Source organism: Diceros bicornis, chromosome 3, assembly GCF_020826845.1.
Source record: "Diceros bicornis minor isolate mBicDic1 chromosome 3, mDicBic1.mat.cur, whole genome shotgun sequence".
Classification (NCBI taxonomy): domain Eukaryota; kingdom Metazoa; phylum Chordata; class Mammalia; order Perissodactyla; family Rhinocerotidae; genus Diceros; species Diceros bicornis.
The window spans coordinates 32728982-32745538 of record NC_080742.1 but is presented as its reverse complement, the minus strand read 5'-3'; positions in this window follow the sequence as shown (position 1 = coordinate 32745538).

Genomic DNA, 16557 nt, shown 5'->3' with positions numbered 1-16557 from the left:
GCAAAAAGGCATGAGGGAAATTTTAGGGGCGATGGAAGTGTTCTATATCTTAACTGTGGTGGTGGTTACACAGATGTACACATTTGTCAAAACTCTAAAAACGTACACGTAAAAGGATCACATTTTATCGTATGTAAATAATAATAAAGTTGATTTTGACTCAGTAAAGTTGATTTTTAAAAACTGGCTTCTTTCAGAGAATAGTCTTCATGTTTGCTCATAGCACTGATGTATGGGTGTTATTCATTAGATCAATTCACAAAATTTGAAATTGGAAAGCTAGGGAGAGATGGAACCAGTATAACAACCACAGCCCCAACATATTCGCAGACAGAGTTTACCAAATTTATCATACCAGTCTTGAAAGATGCTCTGTCAAAAAAAGTCTCTGTGGTTCTGTAGATTGTAGAAAGACTGAATATTCTATCCATAGATTCACATTATACATTACCATAAATATGGTTCTGAAAGTCCTACAGTAAATAAATATTTATTTATGCCAGCCTCTCTTATTTGATCAAAGAATACCTAGTGGAATACAGTTTGGGAAATGCTAAATTAGTTGATCAATGTCAATATGGAGGGAAGTTTCTTAGAGTTTTTAATCACCAATATGTATTTTATATCTCAAAAAAAGTGATTTATTATGTGGCATTTTCCACATGTATTTGAACATGATACTCTTTTTTCAGCTGCATCTTGCAAAAGCGCTATTCCATTCCATTTTCTTCCAAAAACAGTTTTCTAGAGTTCTTCCAAAGAGCTTGGTCCTTGACTCTATCCTTATAAACAACTTGGCCAAATTGCAAAAACAGGATTGTCACATTTCCAGATGATACAAACTTTTTCTTTTTTAAGATAGACAATACTACAGAATTTGAATTCACTAAGATCTGAAAGGCAAGATTGATAAAATTATTTTCAAAAACCTCTATTGGGTTTGAAGAATCGATTCGTTAAGTGTATATGTTTTGTGGGGGACAGAAGAGAGCATTCTTTGGAGTTTTAGTCAACAATAAACTCAACCAAAAGTATAATGTCGCAGCAGCAAAATCCAGTTCAACTCTAGCCTACACTATTAAGAGAATGGTGTCAAGAAATAAGAAGTAAAAGAAGCATTGTAGATAACTACCACTGTACATCTGTGAGATGGTGAAAGGTCTAGGAATGATGTCAGAGGATGAGTGTCCCAAGTCTGGGAAAGAAAATACACAGGCATAATGGCATTTGTGGCCAAATATATGGGGAAGTTTCATGGAATGTCATTCAGCATCTTGATTGCCAGCTTCTAGGCCTATTTTTAAAAGCTATGATTATACCTAACTAGGACTATCTTAACCAGAAAGAAAATTTGTTCACAAAATCCACAGGATGTGGAAGGGGCAGATTCAGAAAGGATGGAGGGAGCTCTGGGACAGGGCAGCCAGAAGCCCAACAGGAGTTACACACAGGAGAAATCTGGTCTGCGCACCCCTGCCACTATCACTAATGATGAATGACCAGCACCTGCCCCCACGTTCTTGCAGTTACAGCACTTACTCAAGATTCAAAACTCCAATAGAGAACATTCAATGAGTTAGACCAAAATCACGTGCCTGGTCCTGGCTAGAGTTCTTCCAGAGAAGTTCTCTGGAAGAGAACTTGAGTTTTGAGTTCTTCCAGAGAAGAGAACTAGCAGCAATGAGATGGTTCTTGGTCTGGGACACTCTAAGGATATCCCTGCTTGGAGAAGGAGTTTGTACTAAATGAACTCTTATCAAAGATTGTTTCTCAATGTGGGAATGGAAACAATTACTTAGACTCATTCAGTGAGAACTTTAAAATCAATAATAGGCAAACAAGATTTTAGGAGTGGAATGCACCTTAGAGTTCATCTACAACATCATTTAATCTTTTTCATCATAGAAACTGGGACCTAGAGAGATCAAATGATTTTTTTCAGGGGCTCTCAATGAGCAAGTATCAAAATAAACATGCAACCCAGCATCTCCATGCCTTCAACCTATCCTTCTCTGTTATAAAACACTGCTTCCTTTTTCAACTAAACAATCACACTTAGTTATGGAAATATAAAATTTATTAAGATCCCCAAATCTACTCATTGTTAGAATTACTATGAACACAGGAAAGTGTGGTCACGTGGAGGAGGAGGAGGAGGTTGAGGGGAGAGGTGGATACAAGATGAAAAATCCATTCAAACCAAAATGAATTAATTTTTCTGATATGACCTCTAATTTACCAACATTTCCTTGGTTTTGATGCTAACAGTTTTGATGCCAACCTTTTCTGGTAATTGAATTTTGAGTGTTTAAGGAGAAATAATGCCTTTGATTACTAGCGAGACCTTAAGAAAATGTCACTGTGAAGGCAAATTATTTTTCATCTGCTTAGTAAACTTTTTGACTGATGAAAAATCAATACTTCACTGATTCTTCTTGCAGGTGTTGTTTGTCTGATGTGTCTCCTATGTCATCTGGAAACAACAGTTTAAACACCACTTTAATGAGAAAAATCACCCATGGCCAGTCTGGTACTGCCTCAAATGGATTTGTAGCTGATAAGTGACTGATAAGATGTTTCCTTGAAACATTTTTTGAAGGACAAATCCATTATTTGTTTCCACTTTTTCCAAAGTCCACGGAGAAATTAGCTTCAATTATTCCTTTGGTTGCCAGAACATAGCAAATCCTCCTTTCTTGAGAAAGAAGGGCAAACAGTACTAGTCACTGGTTTTGAGCAATTCTTTCATAAATCAAAATACTGAAACTAGTGGGTAGACCATTATCTTTCTCTAAAGGACAGAGTACATTATATTAATTCTCCCTCCTCAATGTAGAGGCAGAAGAAAAATAAGCGTTTCCTTAAACGTTGTATCAAAATATCAAGATAAAACGTGGAAATATCAATCATTCAGAGACTTCATATACATGTCTAATAACTCTGTGGCCTCCCACTTCTTTTCAAATTGATGTAAGGTATAGATTCTCCAACTGTTCCCATCCTGAAACAGTGTGTCCATTAGCATCCAAGTAAGTAGCATAACTCACAAGCACTCAGTTGAAAGAAAATTAAAAGCAAAATAAGAAAGAAGAAGAAAGGACATTAATGGTCAGGGAAAAAGATGCTGTCCAAAAATTGGAGCCCCTCATCACTGTTACCAATCTCTCCATACAATTGCTGAGTTCCTTCTTTCATAGCAACCTGAAGGTCCTCTATTTTGCAGCTCAGCAGCTCCAGTGGAGACACCTCTTCCTCTCAGAGTATTGATGGTGTTCAGGGCAGTCCGCCCCAAGATGCACCACTCTAAAATATGCAGATTATTTCCAGCTGAAGACAGTAAAGGCTCAGAAGACTCAGGAAGAACGTTTGAGCTTCCTCTCCCAAACTGACTAAAGAATTTAACATAGAAGTCCTGTTCCAGGAAGGAGCCACTACCATATGATAGCTGTAGTATGATGTAAAAATAGGTGTGATAAGAAAGGCACCAACAAGCCCATCTTACCAAAAATTCTGTCTCTCTGGCCACATTCTCTATAGGTGGCCCAGTGAAAAGTTGTCTGACAAACATTTGCATTTCCATCTGCATGTGAATTGTCTTCTTCCCCTCTGAAATCTCAAACCACTACCCCAACACCCTCCTTATCTTGAGCTGAAAAATACTTAAGCGAGCAAGTTAGTCAGAATGATGAGTTGCTCAGTTTTTATTTTCTGAGTTTCTCTCATGTATACATGTTATTAAACTTTGTTTGATTTTCTCCTGCTAACCTGCCATTGTAATTATTTGGCCAGCCATCCAAACCTTAAGGGAAAGGAGGAAAGGGATTCTCCGTCTTCCCCACAGTTTGAATCCTACCATTTGGCTGATTCTGCACATTGTCAGTGCCAGTCTGTTTACCATCCATAATACCACCAGTCAGAAGGGCTATCATGGCTTCTTCTTAGCTATCTCAGTTTTCTTAGAGTAAAACTTACACTGGGCAAGTTTCCATCCAGCAATCAACTTCTTTCTCCTTTGAATTTCATAATTGATCTTGGGATCTTAGTCATGACCTCCCTTTACATCCCTGATGTTTCAAGAGGAAATGCTCATACTAAACTAACTCTGGGAACAATCTGGGAGGAACACTGTTTGCACAGCACTTTTCAAAATAATATCATGGCAGGCTTCCCAATTCTCAGCCACAACATCCTGCGGAATCAGCAAAACTGTTTAAAAGGCCAACAACTGCTTGGAATTAAACAACTTGACAGGGGCTCAGGGCAGCAAAGTTTTTATTCCTAGAACCTAGCATAGTGGTCTTCTTACATCGTGATCCAGATAGATCTGAAACAAAAAGTTTGACCCCCAATAAATCTCACTTACCACAAGCAGGCTTTTTTTCTTTATTCTTTTTCATTTTAATGCAGGTTGTGACCCACTAAATTGATTTCATGACCTACTAAATGGTCACAACCCACATTCTAAAAACCACTACTCTAGAACATGGAGAATTTCTCTCCTAATTGGGAGTGATTTCAGATGGCCATGTTTTAAAGATTCTAAAGCAATGCTGCACATTAGAGCCACCTGAGACACTCTATAAAAATTAAGATAGCTGGGTCTCCTAGCTAGAGATTCTGGTTCAATTGGTACCAAGCATCAGTCATTTGTAAAAGTTCTCCAGGTAATTCTCATGTTTGACTGTCACCGACTAGGTGCCCCAAGGAACTCTAGGGTGGGTTTCAAAGCATTTAACGGTTTTTCCAAATTTTTTTTTTCCCTTTTTGTTATTATGTTAAGCGGATGCAACCACCCACCACTCTGAACCAGACCAAGCCTCACCACAAGAGCTATGCCCATGACCTTGTCTTATTTTTAATGCTAAGATCTCTCTAGGAGGAGCTTAGGCCTTATCACCATAACCTGCAGTGTATTAGGAAGCATGTTTTCCAGCTGAGCCTGCACAAGTAAATACCCACCTCTCCATTTTGAATATTCATTCCGCATCCAAAATAAAAGGTCCTTGCTTCCCTTTGTTTGGGGATGCCGTGATTTGGGAAATGATTCTTCATGGTCTCCTATTTGCTGCAAACACACTCTACTTTGTGAGACAACTTCCACTGGTGTAGAGTCTTAGTTAACTCGCCAGGAGGTAAACCCACTTGGTTCTGTGACATGACCAGGATTAGGAACTGTTGCTTGAGTCTACAGCAACTAATAAGAAAACCCAGGGCCAGCCCCGTGGCTTAGCGGTTAAGTGCGCGCGCTCCGCTACTGGCGGCCCGGATTCGGATCCCGGGCGCGCACTGACGCACCGCTTCTCCGGCCATGCTGAGGCCACGTCCCACATACAGCAACTAGAAGGATGTGCAACTATGACATACAACTATCTCCTGGGGCTTTGGAGAAAAAAAAAGGGGAAAAAAGGAGGAGGATTAGCAATAGATGTTAGCTCAGAGCAGGTCTTCCTCAGCAAAAAGAGGAGGATTAGCATGGATGTTAGCTCAGGGCTGATCTTCCTCACAAAAAAATAAAATAAATAAATAGATAAATAAATAAAAGAAAAAGAAAACCCACAAGTTCCTTTATTGCAATACACTTTTTAGAAGAGTCTCTCCTTGTAAAGTTATTTTACATGATATAAATTTGCCAGTCAAGAGGTTGTTTATCAGTTTGCCATATTCAGTACAGAATGATCTTTAAAGCACTTTACAATCTGTTTTTCCACTTAAGCAGGAGAATTCCCAAAGGCCAGGAAGCCTGAGCACTTGGCCTCTTGCCTTGGACACAGTGTCAAGGCAGACATGGATTATGACAGAGCCACGTTGGTCCGTGTGACCTTTCCCCTAGTAAGCTTTATTTCCATGAACAGAAACTAGATGCGTGAGAGCTGATGCATGGAAAGTGACTGCGGCTCCACAGCAATGACCCTTCACCTAGTAAACTTCCCCTTGTTGACTCCAGCGCTAGGCAGCCAGGCGGTGCAGCCCAGGCTGTGGCTGTGGGACTGACCTCTCACCCACTTAGCCAGAGAGAGGCTGGGCATTGGCTTAGCTTCAAGAAGAAGGGCGATGTTTCTTCCTTCCAACACAATGTTGATGAAAACCATGTGTGGCAGAGAGTAACTTAATTTTTATTTTTAAACAAGAAATGAATCTATGAATTAGTGCCATAGCAAAGGAAAACAATTCCCTTTGCTTTAATACACAGTGCATTTTGAGGTGCCTATTTGTTGAAAGAAGAGGTGGAGGAACCCTACTGTAAAAGGGGTAAAAGAAAGAACAAAGATGGGGAGCCCCATATCTTTCCTCTTTGCACTCAGCACTGACTACTGAAACAGCCAGGCCCCTTGCATCAATCGAGAACATAAACATGTCGCCCAAGCTCAGCATTGCTGGATCCTCAAATTTATTTTCAAAATGGAAGGACTAAAAGGGGAAAGGAGTGTGTGTCTGTGTGATTCCTGTTACAGCTAAAGACACTCTAGTTTTCTCTCTGGCAAAGTCTAACCTATGCTCTAGATACTAGAGGAGACTAGAAAAAAATCAATGTCCTTGAAGAAACAAACTGTTGAGTTTCTAGCATCTTTTTGGTTTGTTTTCTAGCTCACCTTCACACAGTTGCCTGGTTGTGGCCAAGAGGACAAACAGACATTCTTAGTTCTAAAGTGTCAAAAAGGTTAACGTAAAAAATCTTAGGATTCTCAAGCCCAAAACGAGTGTGCAAAGGTTTCTATTGAAACTGGGATTTAGAAAACCCGTATTTCCTACTAGCTGTGTGACTTAGGTGACTTAATGTCTCCTCTGCCTCAGTTTTTCCTCAGCAAATCAAAGTATTGTATTAAATGAATGATTTTCATGCTTGCCATTGACAGTGTCACCAAGGGGCATTTCTTCCAAACGGAAAGGGGAGGGCCGAGGTAGGGGTGCTGCTGCAGGCCAAAACGTGGAGGCTGCTTGGACCCCCACCCCAGGAACAACAAGGGGTTGCATCTCCCAAAATTGATTCACTGATTCTCTGATCTCTAGAGTGCTAGGGTGAGAAGAATCCTAAGGATATTATGATCTATTATTGGTGCCATCAGCCACAGTTGGAGAGGGAGGGACTACCTGCTTGCACAATATGTACTTGCTTAAACTAGTATTTTCAAACAAACAGACAATTTTAGTGTGACACGTGAGTATCCTTTTACTGCTAAGTAGATAGACATACAATACATTGCACATACTAATAGGCCAATACACATGAATTGATTGAATTAACCAGGGAGTAAGGAATGTTTGTATAACTGATTAAATGTTCCTATTTTTAAGTGGCTATTCAGCGGGATGTCGATACAGTTTTGACCACCCTCTGCACTGGGTTAAGCAAAGAAATCAAAAAAGGAAGTGACCTCTAAAATTTGTCTGACCTGGTGCCTGATTGTGTTCCTTATATTATCTGGAACACAAAAAAGGTTGTTTAAGGCAGCCAGTCAGTGCTAAACAAACCAAAACTGGACTTGAGCAAAACTGGGAATTTTCCAAGTAAGCAATTTCTATTTGGACTCTGTGGTGTGGTGGTCGCAAGGGAGTCAGGGGGAGAAGAAATGTTTTGTTTGGTGATAATCTCAGGAAATTTAGGCAATGATCAGCAATCAGAGAAAAGGAACAAGTCACAGAACTGGAAGCAAAGTTTCAGCTGACAGAAGCTCAATGTCAGAGCACAGAAGACAATGGGCAGGAATGACAAGGGAGAGAAAGAGCTGACTGCTGGCTCCTCAGGTCTGGAATCTCCAAGCCTCCTGGTATGTATGCCCAAAGAGTTTAGAAGTAGAAGGCAGAGGAGTGACTGACCCAATTCCCTGCCCTGATTCTGCCTTCCAATTTGGTCAAAAGCCTATTTTGAACAGATACCTGCCAAATTCTTCTGTCTTTTCCTTTGCTACATCTATTTTCATTTTAACTTTTGAAATAACATTTATGTTCCTTATAATTAAGAAGCAACACTTATTTCATTGTTTAACATTTGGAAAAGCACAAAAAAAGCAAATATGAATACTGATAATTCTACCACCCAAAAATAACCACTATGGACATTCTGGAGTGTATTCTTTATACATTTTTATGCATATGTTTGTGCATATAATATTGAAAATATTATCAATGTATGTCTTCCACCAACATTTTTTATTATCCCATGAGCCCCTCCCTCATTTGGGTAGCTGGATCATGACTCACAAAAAAGCCAAAAATACTTAAATGAGTTTGGGAGATCTGCTTTACTAACGAATTGAGATATATGTTTATTTGTTTTTTTCTCAGATCCACAAAACCTATGTATAGTTTCTATGATCCTTCCACTGACCCCTTCTTAGGATTCATTTGAGCTGTTGTCAAGTTTCCTTCAACTTTTATTCTCTTCCACACCCCCAAAAACCAGAGAATCTCTTCTAGTTTGGGAGGAAATAGTGGGAACCTTGATGTGATCTATTGCATATTTACTATGCTCCAAATTCCTTCAAGATCTAGGCCTTTGAAACTCATTTTCTGCACCAAGACCCAAAACATAGCAAGAGTAGAAATGGCTGCATAGCGGATTAGGCAGACAGACCTGAATCAGCCTTCTAGAGCTCCTGCAGCCCAGTGTGGTATAGTTACAGCAGAGGGGCACTGAGGAGGATGGGGTATGAGACTATGGCCCAGTATGTTTAAGGAACAGCAGAATGAAATGCTGCCCATGTACCCAAGAGCAAACAGAGGCCAGAAAGAAAGACATAAACCAGACAAAGACAGAACCAGACCCAAATAGGTCTTTTGGATGAGAATGAGGGATGATGGATCAGCAATTTGCATGAAGCAAAAATCTAGAACCAAATTTAATAAGAAAATTCTCAATGGAAGCTAGCATGGCTAGATGACACCAAGCACTAGATGTCCACTTGCCCTGAGATCTTGGGCCTATGTGAGCTCCTGGGAACATAGATGCAGCTCTGGGGGAAAGAATCGTAAAATCTCACATTAACCAAAGGGCCTTAGAATAGACATTAAACTGACTTATAGGAAAGCAAAAGAAAAGAAAATGTCAACACTGGCACATTTGGCACTTACGGACCGAAATTTGTACCTACTTTATATATTTTGAGTAGCTCAACTAGGGTTGATTCACCTAATAAGCAAAACAGAGAGAAAGTTAAGAGTTTTCCTAAGAGTATACTTATGGTGTTGGACCATGGAGTCCACACTAGATAAGAGGGGAAGAGAAGACATAAGAAGAATGAGGTAGGCAAAATGGGAGTCTCAGTGAGTTTGAGGTACTGCACTTGAGATAATAGCTGAGTCAGATACTCTAGGAGAATGGGAAGTGGTATACAGGGAGTGGGATACTTGGTGATATTTTGGATGTAGTGGTATTATTTGTGGAGATAAGTTCTAGCTGAGGTGGGCTGTAGAAAGATCTTGATAAGGTGAAGAGATTGATGAATTAAAGTGTGAGAGCATAGATGGATCATTCACTGTAACATTGAAATCAACAAGAATGATGACAGGAATCAAGACAAGGAAACAGCCAGGTTCTCCACAAAGGGCAGCGATAAGAAGGTAGTTGGTGGTATTGTCTGATGCCTTGTCTTCAGAGGTCTTGTGATTTTAAAAGAGAATGGAGGAGTGATGTTTTAAATGCTGAAAGGTAACAGGCAAGATGTGGAAGGAGGAGGACACCCATCCTACCTTCAGGCCATGAAATACTTCAAGTTGAGGAGAAAAGCCACCTACATTTAAGAGGTTGCATTGAGACTTGGTGTCCTCAAGTTGTGGCAAGAATATAAAGGGAATATTCAGTTAAGAAATTGGGGATGTAGGAAGTTTGAAGACAAATGCTGAGTTCCAGAAGGCAAAATGGATGGGTTTGGTAGAAGGGCAAAGAGAGTGAGAGACTAGGTCAGATTGGGGGACACACAAAACAACCTGGAGATGAGACTAGTCAAAGATGGATGAACTAAAGGGAAGAAATGCCAGGTGGTACTTGAGTTAAATCAGGACTTGAGGCATGATAGGACTGGTCCAGGTAGACTCTGGGGTCCAATAGTATAACATAGAGTCCAGAGAGCCATTTAGCTGAACTATGTGGGACCAAATGGTCATTATTCACTCCTGCACCTAAATGTGCTATGACAGCCTGGGGAAGAGGGATCCCACTAGGAACATAAGGCTTTGGAAAGGCCTGGGTGCTTATTATCTCAAGCAGTGCTATGGTGTGGTTGACAAGGGAAAAAATCTCACAGGGAAAAGAAAGATGCCTGTTCCTTGGTTAATAGTAAGATAGAAGCAGCCAAAGAACAAGAAAGGGATAAAGGTGGGAATGAAAGAAATAACGGAGCAGGGGATCTAGGCTGGATAGGGAAGAAATGGAAAATAGAAGATGAATGGCATATCATTAGCAAAAGCAATGGTTAAGGCCAGAAGATTTTTATGAATGCCACAACAGGATTAGAGAGAGCGAGGGAATGAGCCACATGGAAAAAGAGCAGACAGTGGGTTGGGATCAGGGAGAAGGGAATCACTGGCCTTCATGTCTTCAGAGGTTAGGTAGTCCTGACTGATAATCAGGCATGCAAAGTGGCCACGGGAATGGGTAACAAATGCAGTGGGTATTAAAGTCACTGGGATTAAGGAGTTCAAGGAACTATGAGGACAGAGAGTTAGATAATTCATCCACCTGACTTTTGAAGTTGCCTGGGTTTATACTGCTTTTCAGAGCCCTAGTTCAACCTTTCAATTCAGTGGCAGTAGGCCAAGATAACCGTGGCTGGACCATCATCACTCATTGCACAGCATTTATTTCTAGAAACACTGTCTTCACTTTACCCTCCCAACCCTTTGCACTCAGGCAAAACAGAGTCACACAGGACCACTAGAACTAGCAGTAGCATAGTTAGCAATAGCAGTGGTCTAATTCCTAGCTCTATCCGCTGTTGCTTCATCCCATAATCCCATGGGAGAAGAAAAAATGTAAAGACAAATAAGCGATGGGAAACAACCTTTCCCAGAGCAGTGTATTTCATCCACTATTCATTTAGTCAAGAACTATTACTGGCTTTAGTGTATAAAGCACTGAGCCATGCACCATGGAGAATATAAGAAGGAGGTATCAAGTAAGAAGTGAGAGTTCCTCCTTCCACACACCTCCAGCACCATGATTGAGTGTTTGGTGGTGTTCCTTCCCAGACTCTTAACATGCATATATCAACCCATATTCACATAAACAGTTTTACTTTTTTTCCCTTTGTTTCTTAAACAAAAATTAGACCATACTTACACATATTGGTCTGTGACATGTTTTTTACAATTGAAAAAATATAGAGGACAATTTTCTAACATATAGATAGTGTCAGTCTAGGTCCTCTGGTAAGCAGATGCTGAGACAGGAGAGCAAGAGGATTTGGGTTTTGTTTTGTTTATTTTGTTTTGTTTTGTTGGTAGAAACAAAACATACATTTACTAAATCAGTGGCTGTATAACATGCACCTGGGACAACATTAATCTGCTGTAGGAAAAATAACAAGTCCAGCACAGAAGCTTCCATCAGGGATACTACTCCATTGGTTTACAGTGGTCTACAGTCATTCTCAAGAAACCATCGAGTTTCCCCATGAATTCAGTGGAGATATGATGGAACTACCCCTCTTGAGATACTTATAAGAATGGAACTAATCTCTGTCATTCCCACCAGGATACCATATTGTTTTGTATTTGCTATCTTAGGGGCAGTCTCAGAGGCTTATACTTGGCCTTCCCCACTGTGAGAGCTCTAACCCCATTAGCTAAGGACCTAATGTGGGATTATTCTAAATGCCAATAGCCAAGTCTGTAAATCCCAGTTATATATTCAAGGACCAAGGAAATGACCTCTATCTCTGCCCAAGGTAGGCTCTCCTAATGGGAAATGTTTGCTCTGGAGCTTTCAGCTAGGTTGGCTGAGGAATGTCCTGTGAAAGACGAAGGGGGAGAAAGCAGTATCAGTTAGAGAAAGCTTCCAGACTGTGGTGCATATACGAGACCTGTGAAAGAAAAGAAGGCATGGGAAGCAGTATGGAGCAGGGATGGACTCAGACCATGATGCAAATCTGACAAAGCCTCAGCCAAAAAAGGGAGGTCCTCAGAGCAAAGAATTCCCATTAGCAGAGTTTCACATTGAGGAGAAATAGCTAGCCCTAGGTGCTTATCCATCACTGGGGGCTGCCTGGGAAGAGTGTGGCCTCAGTTCAAATGCTCTGTGGATCCCAAAGGTGCTGCAGCGGGACGCTGTCAGCTAACTGCACTCCTTCCAACTAACAGCAAGTGTTTTAGTGCATGGATGCATCATTTATTTATTCATTCCCCCATGAGTAGACAAGTTGTTTGTTTTCAAATTTTTGTTCTTACAGGTAATACTGCAATGAACAATCTTGTACATATATCTTTAAGCTCTCTGTTGGTAAAACTGTAGAACAAGTTTCTAGAAGTGGAATGGCTGAAACATGAGGTAAAAAAATTTTTACAGATTCTGTCAATTGCCTTCCACAAAATTTTGCCAATTTTACACTCCCACAAATAGTATAGGAGAGTGTTCATTTTCCCAGGACTTACCAACATGAGATGTTATTAGCCTTTTTCTTTACTTGCCAATCTGATGGTAGAACAATGATGTCTCATTATCTTTTTATTTTTTATTTTCCTACTCACTCAATAGTTTAGGCACGTTTCTATGTGTTTATGACGCATTTGTTTTTCTTCTTTACTTGGTGTTTGATTTCCTTTGCTCACCTTCCCTTATTGCTTTGTTTTTAAAAGCAAGCATCAAACACAATTGAGTTTCTGGGGGTGGGGAGAATGCCAAACTTGTATTTGCAGGCAAAAATTCTTCTTGTTTTACCACAAAAAGTCAAGATGTGTTAGCTTCAGGATTCACTTGCTTTATTCTGATAACATTGGAGCTACAGGTGCAAAAAAAGAATGAACTATATTGTTTTGGTGTTGCTTTACTACGGGGAAGGATTTGGGCCTTGATAAGTATAAAGAGACCAAGAATGAAATGAAGAACTGCTCCAGAAGGAAGCACTGTGCATGGAAAAACAGTGAGATGTAGCTGCAGACTAAAAGGAGAGGGAGGTCTTGCGTAAAGAAACTCAAGAGAGACTCTCACTATCTATCTTCAATTCTCAGCAATGGCTTAATAGCCTTTGATTTCTCATCCTCTCTTCACCCATAATTACAGCCATGACTCTTTCCCCAGTGGTTTTTCATTAATTCATAGTGTTCCCACACAAACTCATCATTTGTGTACCCTCCTCCTCAGTCAATTATTTCCTTCTGACTCTTTTAACTTCCCTGCTTCTGTTAATGAAATCACCCCCTCCCAGTAGTATAGGCTTAGAACTTGTTTTTCCCTTCCTCCTCCGATTCGACAAAGCCTAGAGATCCTACTAACAAAATGGCCCTTTTCGTGCTCTCTCCCCATTGCCCCAACACCTTTCCTCTTTGTCTGCCTATGAACTTCTATTCAACCTGTATAACTCAGGCATGTCACCTCCTCCCTCCAAGGAAGTCTTCCCTGACTGCTTTTTTCTTTGGATTATTTACATGTCATTCTCTCATCTTTGAAGACAGGGCCTATGCTTTTTTCATCTTTATGTCCCCAGCACCCATCATAGTGGCTTCAACATGGCTTCAACAGTTCCATGTTGCCTGCTCCAAGAATCCAAAAGTCCTCATACCAGCATTTAAGGCTTTCATGCTATAACCCTAATCTCCCATTTGCTCCTCCCTTTGGGTACTCCAGATGGCAGCCAGACTAAACTGGTCATTATTTCTCCACAATATCCCTGGTTCCTACATCTGTGTTTTTGCTCAGGCTTAAACATCCTTCCCCATTGTCTACCAATAATTTGCCAAAATCTTGCTCATCCTTTTAAGGTCATCCCAAAAGCCAGTTCCCAGAGAAAGCATTCCCAAATCCCCAAGATAGCTCTTCCTCCAAACACCCCTGAGCACCATTAGCACCTCCACCATTCAGTACGATTACTATCACCACCCACATGACACATTGATTGAATCTCTTTTATAAACTGTTTTTAAATGCATTTAATTGTAAGTTTTTTTGCTCTGAGGATTAAATGAAAGTCAGATAAATTAAAAAAATAGTAATTGGCCATTGTTTTCCATCACCCACTATTAGTCTGAGACACTTGAGAGATGTTTTTGCACCCACAAAGGCATCTAGTCCGGCTCCTGGCACCTAGCATGCTCTAAAAACCAAATAGAGATAATAGGCCTTGCTTTTCTCAATCTCTTCACCAATACTCCCCTCTCATTCCCAAAAGAAGGCTGTTCCATCTCTTAGAATTGTGTCACTTTCTCGGGGAGTCACTTTCTCCTTGTCTACCAAATCTGAAGTAGTTCCAGCTGATTATATTCTTCATGTGCATTTTCTTCATAGCCCTTATCTTAATTTAATGTATATGCTTAGTGTCCATTTGCTTGTGTAATGCCTGTTTCCCCCACAAGTCTGTAATCTCCATGAGGGAACAGATCATGACTATTTTGTTCTCTGCTGAAATAGCTAGTTCTTAAATAATCATTTGTCTGTTACATATTTTGTAAATATTTTCTCCAAGTGTATTGTTCATTTTTTAACTTTAAATATTCTATAGTCAAATTTGTTCATCTTTCCATGAAGGCTTTTGAAGTTCCTGTTATGTATATTTTTAATTGCTTCCTTGGAATATGTCCCTAGAGGTGGAAAAATTGAATAGGCATTTCTTTAAGGGTCTTGATGCATTTTGTCAAATTGGACATACCCAGCCCTCTGGCAAAAGTGTGACTTGCACTCTTAAAGCTCTACCAGCGGCCTTGTGTTATTAGATTTTGCCAGGCAAGTTGGATAGAGTTCATTTAATGTTGGGTAAGCATGCCCCCGAAAATTTCAGGAATCAGGAGCCTCAAGCAAAGATGTTGTGTTCAACACTGTGTACAAGTGGGGAACTTTGGTACCCTCCCACAGCCCATTAGCACTGAATCATTTGATAGTCCTCACATGGTTTACCTTTATTCAAATGAATGCACAGATTTGTCCATACCCATTGTCCCCAAATAACTACCTTTGCTTTACTGCTGTAGCAACTAGATCACTTCCAAGATCTGTGGTCATCCTGAGAACTGTCATTCTCTTTCTAGGTCACTCTCTAATCATGGTAATACAGAGTGTCTTAGCCAATTGAGTAAACAACTGACCGGGCTATTCCAGCCCAGCTATCATAATTATTGCCAGTTATAACAGTTCCCATCATAGAGAAATGACATAGAAGAATGTAATGTACTGTGAAAGTAACCTGGTAAATATTATTGAATGGGATAACATGGAGACAAAAGTTTGGTGACCTCAGCTCACATTCAGCCCTTAGCCATCTCTATGAACATCAAATGACTTCACCTGATCTTTAATTAGCCCAACACATACGGAGAAGTTCTGGGTAAGCCAGGCCAGCACTCAACGGGGCTTTCCTAAATTAGACCTGCCTGTGATGCATCATTTCCGTCACCTTTCCTCTGCAGATTAAAAAGGACAATTCTTTATAACGTATATTTTTAAGCCTATTCCAGATCCCACACAAAGGGTAAGAAAAACAAATGCATGCTTTCTTTTACTTCTATTCTTAGGATGTAATCCAGGAAAAAGAAGAGATTTTTACCTTAAATTTACTTGCTTCATTAGAGAGAGTTCTATTTTGTCCTTTAGTTTCTTGAACACATTTTTTTTTTGCTTCATTGAGCTATGCAAATATGCAGCTATGTAAATAATAAAGGATTCAGAGTACAAAAATATAAATCATATTGGTATCAAAACCTATCTCCAAGTGGAGATGCAATTTGGATCTTCCCCCACGTTTCCACAACTGTTTAAGCTTGAGTAGCAACAAAGCAGGGTAGGAATCACAAAGATGCATCAGACATGGGCCCCATCTTCATCTCTTTCAGGGAAGGGGGTTCAGAAAGGGACAATATGAGAGCATAAATAGCTACAGTACATTGTAATGTCATAAGTGTCAACAGCGATACTTGGAAGGAGAAGAGAGGAGAGAAAATCAGGAAAGATCTCCTGCGGATCATAGTTTGTGCTGGACATTTAAGGGTAGAACAGAATGTCTTAGGCAAAGATTTGAATTAAGGACGTTTCATACAGGGGGACAGAGTGAGCAAATTCTCTGAAGGGAGAAAAAGAGAGTGAGTCAAACTGACGAATTGATCCTTTTTAAATTTTGTTTTTAACTAACAGTTAAGCCTAATGGGGAAAATATACATTCATATTACTGGAGAGAAACAAATTGACGGCCCTTTACGCCCACAAGAAAAAGCAAATATATTTTGGGCAGCTCCTCAAGTCTCAGCAAAAGTAACTTCCAGTTCCTGACGTGTTGTTCACTCCTGGAGAAAATACTGGAAGAACTCTCTACGTGGTTTACTCCTTTCGCTGTCCAATGGAAGGGAAGCCCATACTTTTGAACGCAGCTTATTGGCTACTGTAAAAGCCCCGCTCTGAGCAAGGACCAGTTGCATCACGGA